Raw genomic sequence first — 14814 nt, 5'->3', positions numbered from 1 at the left:
AATGGATGAGTTCCATTACAAAATCACCTGAGCTCATGCTCGCCCTCCAAAACCTTTCTCAAAGCCAAATTTCTCCCCAAAAAGAAATTGAAATTACAAAACCCTCTTCCCAAAATGTTGTTGTCTCTGCTGAAAGCTCATCCTCCCAAATTGTGCTTTCTCAGCCAACACCTTCAAAGAAAACCTCCGATTGGTTTGATAAAACCCATTTTCAAAACATTCTTTCTCTAGAAGATGGATTTTACCATTCTGATTCTTTTCAAAGCATGCTTGCAGACTGATCTGTATCAGATCTGCCATATAAATTCTACATTCCTCTGAGGTAAAGAGACCGGATCTCGATCCTCAGTTGTAAATCTTCTCTTTTCCCTCCATTCCTTCAGAGCACCATTTCCGGGATCCGGATCTGGTACTGTGTATGTACCCAAACCTTTAAAAGAACCTAATCTAAATCTGATAATAGCCCAATAAAAAGAATCAACCACGTTTAAAGCAACTTAACTTTATTTGGTAAACTAAAACTGATTTGGTATATCGGCTGGAAACCCGAACGTGCGGGCTATTGATCTGTTCTAAGTCAGATCTGGGTCCAAAGGCTTCACTCTGTGTAGCATCGATCTGGTTTAACAACGCCACGTATCAATTAGTTATTAAAATTGACTAACCGCGTTCAAATTTGTTTGAACATTGTATGATCCAAAGAATTCCATAATCAAAGCTGGTAATTTATTATTTTATAAAATTTGGAAAAGCCGATCCATTAATTGGTTTATTTAAAGTTTTAATATTGAGATCTAACGAAAGCACATCCATCCTTCGATCCTATTTCCTTCTGGAATCAACCACGTTTAAAGCAACTTAACTTTATTTGGTAAACTAAAACTGGTGCTCTGAAGGAATGGAGGGAGAAGAGAAGATTTACAACTGAGGATCGAGATCCGGTCTCTTTGCCTCAGAGGAATGTAGAATTTATATGGCAGATCTGATACAGATCAGTCTGCAAGCATGCTTTGAAAAGAAAAGTGCTTTGAAAATAAATTGCTGGAATTTAAATATGCATAAAATTAAATTGCAGAAAAGTAAATGCTTTAAAGTAAATTGCGAAAATTTAAATTACATTAAACTTTAAAAATTTAAAGAACTGGATTTAAACATACATCTTTGCTTTCTGGCTTTACAAAATTTTCAAATCTTTCCAGAAGGGAAGATTGAAAGACGGGAAGATTGAAGGTAAAGAACTAGTCTGATCACCCAAAGCTCTTGTGATAGAACTATTGTGTAAGCAGAAAACTTCTTTGGAACCCTTCGGAGAGAGAGAGAGGTTTTAGAGAGAAGGAAGAGAAGAAGAGAGAGAAGCTTTGAAGAGAGAAAATGAAAAACCTGAGGAGTCTAAGTTTTCCTCTCGGTTTATATACAAAATCTTTAAACTGTTCACTGTAGCGGGACTTTAAGTGCACAGTAACATCTGGAACTCTGCACTGTTCACTGTAGCGGGTTTTTAAGTGCACAGTAACAAATGGATCGTAACTTTGAATAGTAGATACTTTGTACAGAAATACGTACAATACGGGTGAAGAGACATGTGCGCTCTCACTGGTGTCCAAGGGACCACCCGAAAAAACTTCTTTTCTTTTTTTCTTTTTTTTTTTTTTTTTTTTTTTTAAGTAAATAATCAAATAATTATTTACAATGCTTTATCGGAGAGAAAATGCCGAAACAGTCATCTTCATTATCGTCTCCGAGAGAAATGAAAGGCTCTTCATCATCATCAACATCTTCATCTTCATCTTCAGAGGAACCTGCAGCTGAGGACTTTGATCGAGAGGCGAGGAGCTGTTCCATGGCTTTGAAATACTCATCTTCCGTTTTGGCGCTTGCCAAAAGAGACTGGGCTTTGGATTTTTGGGTTAGGAAGGTCTGTTGGGCTTTAGAGGCTTCCAGGGTTGGTTGTAGGAGGTTTTTAGAGGAGAGCCAATCTTTGATCATGTTGACAGTCAATTTGGACTGTTCATCAAATTTTGACAACCATTTGACTTTAAAGGTTCTTTGAAGGATGACTTGGGAATCTTGGTTGTGGAAACGTAGGTTCCACGAACAAACCCAAGGAAGGAAGAAATTTGCACAAAAGCAAAGAAAGGGGGGAAATCTTTTTTCTGAGACAGAGGGTAAATAATGGGCTTTGAAGAGGTTTAGGCAATTTGTAGCGTTTGGTGACAGGATTTGTGGAATTGGGCCGAAATGATTCCACCAATGCTGAAACCAATTTGGAAGGCTTTGAACGGTTATCTTTGTGTTGAAGAAAAATAACCAAGAATGGGATTTTTTAGGGTTTTGGATAAAAAAGGTGTTATACCATGCTTGTTGGTAATCCCAGTAGGAAAAAGTCCGACAATGTGGTAAACGGGTTTCAAAATTTAAAGGGAAGGTTTTAAAATTGTGGAGTAGGTCACCCCACTGATTTGGGCTCAATACTTTGAGGATTGTGGCCGTGGAATAAGCCGGTTCTGGATGGGCTTTGTCAAGAAAGAAATGTTTGAATTTAACTGATTCAGTTATTTCCAAAATGCTTTGATAATAAGACTGGGGTTTTGTCAAATCCCATGGTTTGAAAAACCAGCCTTTGGGGAAAAACTTTGAAATGCTTTGAAAAGGATCAGAATGGTAAAATCCATCTTCTAGAGAAAGAATGTTTTGAAAATGGGTTTTATCAAACCAATCGGAGGTTTTCTTTGAAGGTGTTGGCTGAGAAAGCACAATTTGGGAGGATGAGCTTTCAGCAGAGACAACAACATTTTGGGAAGAGGGTTTTGTAATTTCAATTTCTTTTTGGGGAGAAATTTGGCTTTGAGAAAGGTTTTGGAGGGCGAGCATGAGCTCAGGTGATTTTGTAATGGAACTCATCCATTGCTTTACTTGGTCATCAGAAGAAATAGATTTGTATTGGGCTCCATGTTCTTCAACCATTTCAATCCAAGATTTAATGGGCATGGCAGAAGAAAGTAATTTTTCTTTAGAAGGGGTTGACTGGGGTTCTTTGGAAGGTTCTTGGGAACCAGTGTCTTTGAGAACTGCTTTACCTTTATTCTTCTTTGGCGGCATTATCTGTTTTGAAGAAATTCCCGAGTTAGAAAATCAGGAACAGAATTTTTGTCACCTTTAATAAATTCAATATCAAAATCAAAAACACTTAAAATAGCTTGCCAACGTGCAAAAATTTGTTTTGATGCAATGTTTTGAACATCTTTTTCTAAAACATGTTTTGCAGCTTTGCAGTCAATTCTAAGTAAAAATTTTTGATTTAATAAATCACTTTGAAATTTTGTAATGCATAAAACAATGGAAAGGATTTCTTTTTTGATAGTAGAATAGTTTTTCTGGCAGTCATTCCAATGAGCAGAAACATATTGAACTATTTGTTCTTTATCATTATCTCTTTGTTTTAATATTCCTCCATAACCTATGTCAGATGCATCAGTTTCAACAATTTTAGGTAATGCAGGATTTGCAAGAAATAAACAAGGAATATTTTTTACAGATTGCTTTATTAATCTAACCACTTTGGTATGTTCTTCTGTCCATGCAACAGGATTCTTTTTTAACCTATCATGCAAAGGTTTAGACATCCTATTGATGTTAGGGCAGAAATCAAGAACATAATTTAAACTACCAAGGAATCTTTGTAATTGGGTTTTGTCCAAAATCTTGTCCGGGAATTTATCCGCAAACAAAAGTGACCTTTCTATAGGAGTGATGGTTCCTTTAGAAATATGATGTCCTAAAAATCGGACTTTTGTTTGGAATAAAGAAATCTTTGAACTAAAAAGGGCTAATCCAGCTTTTTTAGTAACAAGATGAAAAGTCTTTAGATGTTTGAAATGTTGATCAATACTTTGAGAAAAAATCAACACATCATCTATGTAAACAATGCAAAACTCAGAATAGGGATTATAAATATCATTCATGATTCTTTGAAATTCTGAGGGTGCATTTTTTAAACCAAAAGGCATTACTGTCCATTCGTATTGTCCAAAGGGAACAGTAAAAGCTGTTTTATAACGATCTTTAGGATGGATTTGTATTTGCCAAAAACCAGACTTCATGTCAAATTTTGAAAAAATAAGAGCAGAACACAATTTTTGGAGCAAATCCTTTTTATTAGGTATGGGGTACCTAATCCATTTTAAGGCTTTATTTAAGGGCTTATAATTTATCACAAGTCTAGGTACACCTCTTTCAATTTCAGAATTTTTATTTACATAAAAAACGGCGCAAGACCATGGGGACCTTGACTTGACAATGAGTCCCTTTGACTCCAAATCATTGATTTCTTTTTTGCAATGTTGCTCCAATTCCATGTTCATTTGGATTGGACGTGCTCTGGTGGGTATTTGTTTTTCATCGAAAGAACTTTCATAAGGCAAATCTACTAAATGCTGTTTTCGATTCCAAAAAGCAGAAGGTAAATCGGCACATATTTCTTTTTCAATAAGGTTTTTAAAATCGGAAATTTTTCTTTGAATAAAATTATTTTGTAATTGACTCTCAATTCTTTGGAAGTTTAAATCCTTTTTTAAAAAAAACAAATCATCTTGTTTGGATTTAAGAATGGCATTGATTTTGTGCTGATAAACAGAACAAGCTTTAACAATGTTTAGATTCCTAGTTTTTGGTTTTTCAATAAATGAGAAAACCAGTTCTTTAGATTTTGCTTTGAAATATATACCATCATAGTTGACAGCATAAGGAGTTATGAGATTTATAAAAGGAGTGCCTAAAATGATAGCATGATGAATATCATTTGTAATGACAAAAGAAGTTTTAAATTCAATTTGATTATTATAAATCGAGGCTTCAACTTTGGAGCTAACATTCAATTTCGAGTTATTAGCGGCAGAAAGTTTTTCTTTTGTCTTTTCATGAAATCTTTTGGGGACAATATCTTCTCTAATGCAATTTAAATCGGCGCCAGTATCAAAAAGGGCAATGGCGTCCATGGCAAAATCATCAGAAAAGATGAGAGTGACTTTAATCAAATACTTTCTTGTGGTGATTTGTTTTAAAACAAACAGAAAATCAGTGGGTACTGACTCAATATTTTCTACTTTAATATCATCACCATCATCATCAGGATTAGATTCATTGTCTGAATTATCCTGTAATTGTTTTTGTAAAAGGAGTTGAATAGTATCAGAATCATTTTTTTGTTTTTCTTTTAAATCCTTGATTTCAAGCTTAATCTGCTTGATTTCGTTTTGAAGATCTTGGATAGTGGGTGTTGACTTTTTTGTTTTCTTTTTGTCCAAAATCTGAGTAAGATCATAAGAATTTTTTTTAACAATTGGGACTTTAGAAGTCTCAGCTTTGTTAAAATCCAAAGTTTTCAAAAGTTTATGAAGATATTCTTTTTGAAGATTTGGATCAGAAATATGCTTTACAAGTTCAAGAAAAGTTTCTTGGTCTTTGGTCAAAACATTGATTTTCTTTAAAAATGAATCGGATTCAGATTCACTACTGCTAGATGCAGAGTCATCTGAGTCAAAAAGCTCATCAACTTGGTAAGGATCATTATCTCCCGACATGGAAGATTCAGAATCTGAAAATTCAACAAGGAGGGGAGCTAATTTGGAAAGAATGTCTTCATCGAGGTCAAGTTCATGAAGTCTTTTGTTCATTCTGCAAAATTTTGCAGTATGACCTTTCATGCCACATTTGAACACATGTAGCATCTTTGAAATTGAATGGGGTTATAGGTTTGGCTTTAAGTTCTTTCTTTTTAGAGAAACTTTGTCTCTTATAAGGCCTCGAAGGTTTCTTATAAGGAAGTTTCCTAAAATCACGAAAAGGTTTTCTAAAGTGTTTAGATTTGTAATGTTTCCTGCGAGGTTTAGAAGAACACTCACCATTACAATCTTTGGAAATAGAAGTTTTAAAGGGGTCATAATTGAATTGTTTACAGAAACCGCCTAATTCTTGTTTAGACTTCTTAAGCTCCCACTTAAGTCGTTTCTGTAATTTCAAATCTTGACAAATCTTTAAACCTTCTTTGTTGACAAAACTGACAAGTTCACCATAGGTGAGCTCATCATACGGAATACGATTGTCATAAAGGGCTTTGATAGAATTTCTTACCTTTTCACCCAAAAGGGTAGGTAATCCAGCAAGAAATTTTTCTTTCCAAGTAGTATGATTTGCATCATCTCTTAGAAATAATCTGGTGAAAAAGGAGGTTTTGTAGCTTTGGAATTCACTAAGTTTCCTACATCTCAAGTTATGTAGTAGCTCAACGTTTTTATCACGGAGGTGAGAAGGGTCACCAATGAAATGGAGGGAAATGGTCAAAATGAGAGTTGCAACAGCATCCTGGATTGGATTGTTGAACTCATCAAGAATAGGAGCTCCATTCTCATCGGTTTGGATAGAATTTAGGATGTCTAGTTGTTGCCGATTAGTGAGAAGATGATCCCACCAACCTTTCAATTGACCAGTAAAACCGGCAATGAGGATTTCCGATACGGCACGATCAGAAGTTCCTGCTTGGGTTTTATAGGCATTGGCTGCCATTGTCATTTGTTGTAACAATCCTAGGATATTATACTCAGACATGCCATCGATATTCCACTCATAGACTGAAGATGCATTATATCGAGATTGATTTAATGCACTTGGCCTATTATCTATTGCTAGATCAGGTGGAGTCTTGACAGTGGGAAGGGCTAATTCCCAATGGATTTTGTTTGCTTTAGGAGTGGATTCCTCTTGGAAGGCTTCAACATCCGAAGAGGCTATAGAAGTTTGGTCATCTTTTTCTAATACTCCAATTTTGCTAGATTGAGGAGTATCAGGAGCTATCTGGGCTTTGCTAGATGAGGAAGAAGCAGCTTCTATCCTATCTAGTTGTTCTCTAATGGCTTTAGCAAAATCTGATTTTGATTCTTGAACAAGCTTTTGGCTAGTTTTCGAAACCTGAAAAGGTTTGAAAATAGGTTCCTTAAGCTTTTTATCAGAATCTGGTTTTGAAGGAATGGGCTTTTGACTAGGAGAAACAGATATGGTTGACTGTTGGAATTGGTTTTCTATTCTAGTCAACTGTTTTCCTATAGTATTTAAGTTAGTATTACAGAAATTATTCTGTTGAATAATACTACTTAAATTACTATCAGTATCATTTGGTTTGGGGATTTTGTAAGGTGAAGCTCTGATTTCTACAGGAGGTTCGCCGTGGTCAACGGTTACGCTCTGGAGGGGTGGATGCTCAGAATCGACTGTTCTATTACTTTCGGAGAGTTTCCACTCAGTGGTCTTTTTCCTAATAGTAATAGGATTTGACTCTTTGAAGGGGTAAGAGATGTTGTTATTAGAGGAATATATCTCGAACCAATCAAAAAATAATATATGAACTTTATGAAGATTCACAAATTCATAATAAGATTGTTGGATTTCTTTTCTTTGGTTTAAAAAGTGTTTGAAAAACCAAAGTCTTTTTTCTTTGTTTAAATCAGAATAAAAATCATTATGCAGAAGAGTTTTATCTAATTCAAATTCTTTTTCAATGACACTAATGACATTTTCTGTAACAGCAGAAAACGTAAGAGATGTTGGAGGAGAAGGTTCCTTCTCTTCCTGACTTTGAATATGTTGATTACTAGTGTAGATCGGATGAGGAACACTAGTGGTATAATCAACTGATCGGATGGAGGTACTAGGAATATCTGAAGTAGAAAACCTAGGTTGACTTTGAAAAGGAAGATTTATAACAGAAGGGACTTTTGTGAATTTCCTTTCTAATGAAGGAATACTTGAGCACGATGCTTTATCAGAAAATCTGGATGAGGTGGATCTTCTGAACGATAGTTTGACTTTACCATCTGAATACTGAGTTACGTTTTGTAACTCTGTATTTGGCTCAAGTTGTTTTGGAATCGCTGGTGGAGCGGCTCCTTCAAGAATCCATTCTTCTGGAAGATGGACATCTTTCCATTGAATAGGTTTTGGAATAACTGTGTTGGCTCTAGACAAATCAGTCTGCAAGAGAAGAGTCTCATCTCTTTTTGACTGGAATTTATGTTGCGTACTAAATGCAGTGATCATTGCCTTATATGAGATTTTAAAAATTAAGGCAACTGGGATAGATCCCTCAATCATATTATAATTATGAGTTTTGATTTGTAAAATCATGCTTTTCAAAATATTTTTGTCTTTAAGGGAAATTGTTATATTTGGATAACAATCAAAAGATATGGGACCTTTACAAAGACTAGATTCGATGCTGCTTAGCAAAGAATTATCAAAAGAGATGAATCGCCCATCTCTTAGGATAGCAAGGATAGAAGTATCCAAGCCTTCTTTGGTTAAGGGTTTTATTCCTACTTGAATAAGGCCGATGTGAATATAATTAAAATTCTTTTCTTTTAATTTCTTTAAAGAATGCTCAGAAAACAAGTGAATTGTTTCAAAAGGTTTTGAAAGAGTTATGTCACGTTCTTCAGTCTTTATAATATAATCATTCTTTAAAAAATCAAGCTTTTTTGTTTTGTAAATCTTTTCTTTAGAAATTTTTGGAAGTTCCCAACAATCAATTGCTTTATCAAAGTTCTCAATAAAGAATTCCTCTGAACTCACAACATGCTTTGAATCACTAGTCTTCCCGGAAGAAGAGCTAGAAAAGGATGATGTTCTACAGTGTATAGGATCCATGGTTAAAACCGTATGGTTAATCTTTAGTTTGGTCAAAATGGCTACAGGTATGGGTTTACAGCCCTCAGCGGAAAACTTATCCTATAACGGGACTTACTACCAGTAAAAATTCACCACAAAACAAAACTTCAAAATTAAACACAAGGCTTTAAAACAAGGAAACTTTAAACGATAAAACACTTTCCTCCCCTTGGCTCTGATACCAGAAGGAAATAGGATCGAAGGATGGATGTGCTTTCGTTAGATCTCAATATTAAAACTTTAAATAAACCAATTAATGGATCGTTTTTTCCAAATTTTATAAAATAATAAATTACCAGCTTTGATTATGGAATTCTTTGGATCATACAATGTTCAAACAAATTTGAACGCGGTTAGTCAATTTTAATAACTAATTGATACGTGGCGTTGTTAAACCAGATCGATGCTACACAGAGTGAAGCCTTTGGACCCAGATCTGACTTAGAACAGATCAATAGCCCGCACGTTCGGGTTTCCAGCCGATATACCAAATCAGTTTTAGTTTACCAAATAAAGTTAAGTTGCTTTAAACGTGGTTGATTCTTTTTATTGGGCTATTATCAGATTTAGATTAGGTTCTTTTAAAGGTTTGGGTACATACACAGTACCAGATCCGGATCCCGGAAATGGTGCTCTGAAGGAATGGAGGGAGAAGAGAAGATTTACAACTGAGGATCGAGATCCAGTCTCTTTGCCTCAGAGGAATGTAGAATTTATATGGCAGATCTGATACAGATCAGTCTGCAAGCATGCTTTGAAAAGAAAAGTGCTTTGAAAATAAATTGCTGGAATTTAAATGTGCATAAAATTAAATTGCAGAAAAGTAAATGCTTTAAAGTAAATTGCGAAAATTTAAATTACATTAAACTTTAAAAATTTAAAGAACTGGATTTAAACATACATCTTTGCTTTCTGGCTTTACAAAATTTTCAAATCTTTCCAGAAGGGAAGATTGAAAGACGGGAAGATTGAAGGTAAAGAACTAGTCTGATCACCCAAAGCTCTTGTGATAGAACTATTGTGTAAGCAGAAAACTTCTTTGGAACCCTTCGGAGAGAGAGAGAGGTTTTAGAGAGAAGGAAGAGAAGAAGAGAGAGAAGCTTTGAAGAGAGAAAATGAAAAACCTGAGGAGTCTAAGTCTTCCTCTCGGTTTATATACAAAATCTTTAAACTGTTCACTGTAGCGGGACTTTAAGTGCACAGTAACATCTGGAACTCTGCACTGTTCACTGTAGCGGGTTTTTAAGTGCACAGTAACAAATGGATCGTAACTTTGAATAGTAGATACTTTGTACAGAAATACGTACAATACGGGTGAAGAGACATGTGCGCTCTCACTTGTGTCCAGGGGACCACCCGAAAAAACTTCTTTTCTTTTTTTCTTTTTCTTTTTCTTTTTTTTTTTTAAGTAAATAATCAAATAATTATTTACAATGCTTTATCGGAGAGAAAATGCCGAAACAGTCATCTTCATTATCGTCTCCGAGAGAAATGAAAGGCTCTTCATCATCATCAACATCTTCATCTTCATCTTCAGAGGAACCTGCAGCTGAGGACTTTGATCGAGAGGCGAGGAGCTGTTCCATGGCTTTGAAATACTCATCTTCCGTTTTGGCGCTTGCCAAAAGAGACTGGGCTTTGGATTTTTGGGTTAGGAAGGTCTGTTGGGCTTTAGAGGCTTCCAGGGTTGGTTGTAGGAGGTTTTTAGAGGAGAGCCAATCTTTGATCATGTTGACAGTCAATTTGGACTGTTCATCAAATTTTGACCACCATTTGACTTTAAAGGTTCTTTGAAGGATGACTTGGGAATCTTGGTTGTGGAAACGTAGGTTCCACGAACAAACCCAAGGAAGGAAGAAATTTGCACAAAAGCAAAGAAAGGGGGGAAATCTTTTTTCTGAGACAGAGGGTAAATAATGGGCTTTGAAGAGGTTTAGGCAATTTGTAGCGTTTGGTGACAGGATTTGTGGAATTGGGCCAAAATGATTCCACCAATGCTGAAACCAATTTGGAAGGCTTTGAACGGTTATCTTTGTGTTGAAGAAAAATAACCAAGAATGGGATTTTTTAGGGTTTTGGATAAAAAAGGTGTTATACCATGCTTGTTGGTAATCCCAGTAGGAAAAAGTCCGACAATGTGGTAAACGGGTTTCAAAATTATCGGAACCTACGTTTCCACAACCAAGATTCCCAAGTCATCCTTCAAAGAACCTTTAAAGTCAAATGGTGGTCAAAATTTGATGAACAGTCCAAATTGACTGTCAACATGATCAAAGATTGGCTCTAATCTTCCTTTTCAAAGTCAACCTAGGTTTTCTACTTCAGATATTCCTAGTACCTCCATCCGATCAGTTGATTATACCACTAGTGTTCCTCATCCGATCTACACTAGTAATCAACATATTCAAAGTCAGGAAGAGAAGGAACCTTCTCCTCCAACATCTCCTACGTTTTCTGCTGTTACAGAAAATGTCATTAGTGTCATTGAAAAAGAATTTGAATTAGATAAAACTCTTCTGCATAATGATTTTTATTCTGATTTAAACAAAGAAAAAAGACTTTGGTTTTTCAAACACTTTTTAAACCAAAGAAAAGAAATCCAACAATCTTATTATGAATTTGTGAATCTTCATAAAGTTCATATATTATTTTTTGATTGGTTCGAGATATATTCCTCTAATAACAACATCTCTTACCCCTTCAAAGAGTCAAATCCTATTACTATTAGGAAAAAGACCACTGAGTGGAAACTCTCCGAAAGTAATAGAACAGTCGATTCTGAGCATCCACCCCTCCGGAGCGTAACCGTTGACCACGGCGAACCTCCTGTAGAAATCAGAGCTTCACCTTACAAAATCCCCAAACCAAATGATACTGATAGTAATTTAAGTAGTATTATTCAACAGAATAATTTCTGTAATACTAACTTAAATACTATAGGAAAACAGTTGACTAGAATAGAAAACCAATTCCAACAGTCAACCATATCTGTTTCTCCTAGTCAAAAGCCCATTCCTTCAAAACCAGATTCTGATAAAAAGCTTAAGGAACCTATTTTCAAACCTTTTCAGGTTTCGAAAACTAGCCAAAAGCTTGTTCAAGAATCAAAATCAGATTTTGCTAAAGCCATTAGAGAACAACTAGATAGGATAGAAGCTGCTTCTTCCTCATCTAGCAAAGCCCAGATAGCTCCTGATACTCCTCAATCTAGCAAAATTGGAGTATTAGAAAAAGATGACCAAACTTCTATAGCCTCTTCGGATGTTGAAGCCTTCCAAGAGGAATCCACTCCTAAAGCAAACAAAATCCATTGGGAATTAGCCCTTCCCACTGTCAAGACTCCACCTGATCTAGCAATAGATAATAGGCCAAGTGCATTAAATCAATCTCGATATAATGCATCTTCAGTCTATGAGTGGAATATCGATGGCATGTCTGAGTATAATATCCTAGGATTGTTGCAACAAATGACAATGGCAGCCAATGCCTATAAAACCCAAGCAGGAACTTCTGATCGTGCCATATCGGAAATCCTCATTGCCGGTTTTACTGGTCAATTGAAAGGTTGGTGGGATCATCTTCTCACTAATTGGCAACAACTAGACATCCTAAATTCTATCCAAACCGATGAGAATGGAGCTCCTATTCTTGATGAGTTCAACAATCCAATCCAGGATGCTGTTGCAACTCTCATTTTGACCATTTCCCTCCATTTCATTGGTGACCCTTCTCACCTCCGTGATAAAAACGCTGAGCTACTACATAACTTGAGATGTAGGAAACTTAGTGAATTCCAAAGCTACAAAACCTCCTTTTTCACCAGATTATTTCTAAGAGATGATGCAAATCATACTACTTGGAAAGAAAAATTTCTTGCTGGATTACCTACCCTTTTGGGTGAAAAGGTAAGAAATTCTATCAAAGCCCTTTATGACAACCGTATTCCGTATGATGAGCTCACCTATGGTGAACTTGTCAGTTTTGTCAACAAAGAAGGTTTAAAGATTTGTCAAGATTTGAAATTACAGAAACGACTTAAGTGGGAGCTTAAGAAGTCTAAACAAGAATTAGGCGGTTTCTGTAAACAATTCAATTATGACCCCTTTAAAACTTCTATTTCCAAAGATTGTAATGGTGAGTGTTCTTCTAAACCTCGCAGGAAACATTACAAATCTAAACACTTTAGAAAACCTTTTCGTGATTTTAGGAAACTTCCTTATAAGAAACCTTCGAGGCCTTATAAGAGACAAAGTTTCTCTAAAAAGAAAGAACTTAAAGCCAAACCTATAACCCCATTCAATTTCAAAGATGCTACATGTTTCAAATGTGGCATGAAAGGTCATACTGCAAAATTTTGCTGAATGAACAAAAGACTTCATGAACTTGACCTCGATGAAGACATTCTTTCCAAATTAGCTCCCCTCCTTGTTGAATTTTCAGATTCTGAATCTTCCATGTCGGGAGATAATGATCCTTACCAAGTTGATGAGCTTTTTGACTCAGATGACTCTGCATCTAGCAGTAGTGAATCTGAATCCGATTCATTTTTAAAGAAAATCAATGTTTTGACCAAAGACCAAGAAACTTTTCTTGAACTTGTAAAGCATATTTCTGATCCAAATCTTCAAAAAGAATATCTTGATAAACTTTTGAAAACTTTGGATTTTAACAAAGCTGAGACTTCTAAAGTCCCAATTGTTAAAAAAAATTCTTATGATCTTACTCAGATTTTGGACAAAAAGAAAACAAAAAAGTCAACACCCACTATCCAAGATCTTCAAAACGAAATCAAGCAGATTAAGCTTGAAATCAAGGATTTAAAAGAAAAACAAAAAAATGATTCTGATACTATTCAACTCCTTTTACAAAAACAATTACAGGATAATTCAGACAATGAATCTAATCCTGATGATGATGGTGATGATATTAAAGTAGAAAATATTGAGTCAGTACCCACTGATTTTCTGTTTGTTTTAAAACAAATCACCACAAGAAAGTATTTGATTAAAGTCACTCTCATCTTTTCTGATGATTTTGCCATGGACGCCATTGCCCTTTTTGATACTGGCGCCGATTTAAATTGCATTAGAGAAGATATTGTCCCCAAAAGATTTCATGAAAAGACAAAAGAAAAACTTTTTGCCGCTAATAACTCGAAATTGAATGTTAGCTCCAAAGTTGAAGCCTCGATTTATAATAATCAAATTGAATTTAAAACTTCTTTTGTCCTTACAAATGATATTCATCATGCTATCATTTTAGGCACTCCTTTTATAAATCTCATAACTCCTTATGCTGTCAACTATGATGGTATATATTTCAAAGCAAAATCTAAAGAACTGGTTTTCCCATTTATTGAAAAACCAAAAACTAGGAATCTAAACATTGTTAAAGCTTGTTCTGTTTATCAGCACAAAATCAATGCCATTCTTAAATCCAAACAAGATGATTTGTTTTTTTTAAAAAAGGATTTAAACTTCCAAAGAATTGAGAGTCAATTACAAAATAATTTTATTCAAAGAAAAATTTCCGATTTTAAAAACCTTATTGAAAAAGAAATATGTGCCGATTTACCTTCTGCTTTTTGGAATCGAAAACAGCATTTAGTAGATTTGCCTTATGAAAGTTCTTTCGATGAAAAACAAATACCCACCAGAGCACGTCCAATCCAAATGAACATGGAATTGGAGCAACATTGCAAAAAAGAAATCAATGATTTGGAGTCAAAGGGACTCATTGTCAAGTCAAGGTCCCCATGGTCTTGCGCCGCTTTTTATGTAAATAAAAATTCTGAAATTGAAAGAGGTGTACCTAGACTTGTGATAAATTATAAGCCCTTAAATAAAGCCTTAAAATGGATTAGGTACCCCATACCTAATAAAAAGGATTTGCTCCAAAAATTGTGTTCTGCTCTTATTTTTTCAAAATTTGACATGAAGTCTGGTTTTTGGTAAATACAAATCCATCCTAAAGATCGTTATAAAACAGCTTTTACTGTTCCCTTTGGACAATACGAATGGACAGTAATGCCTTTTGGTTTAAAAAATGCACCCTCAGAATTTCAAAGAATCATGAATGATATTTATAATCCCTATTCTG

Source organism: Citrus sinensis, chromosome 9 (genome assembly GCF_022201045.2).
Source record: "Citrus sinensis cultivar Valencia sweet orange chromosome 9, DVS_A1.0, whole genome shotgun sequence".
Taxonomy (NCBI): Eukaryota; Viridiplantae; Streptophyta; class Magnoliopsida; order Sapindales; family Rutaceae; genus Citrus; species Citrus sinensis.
Note: the sequence above shows the minus strand (reverse complement) of the source record.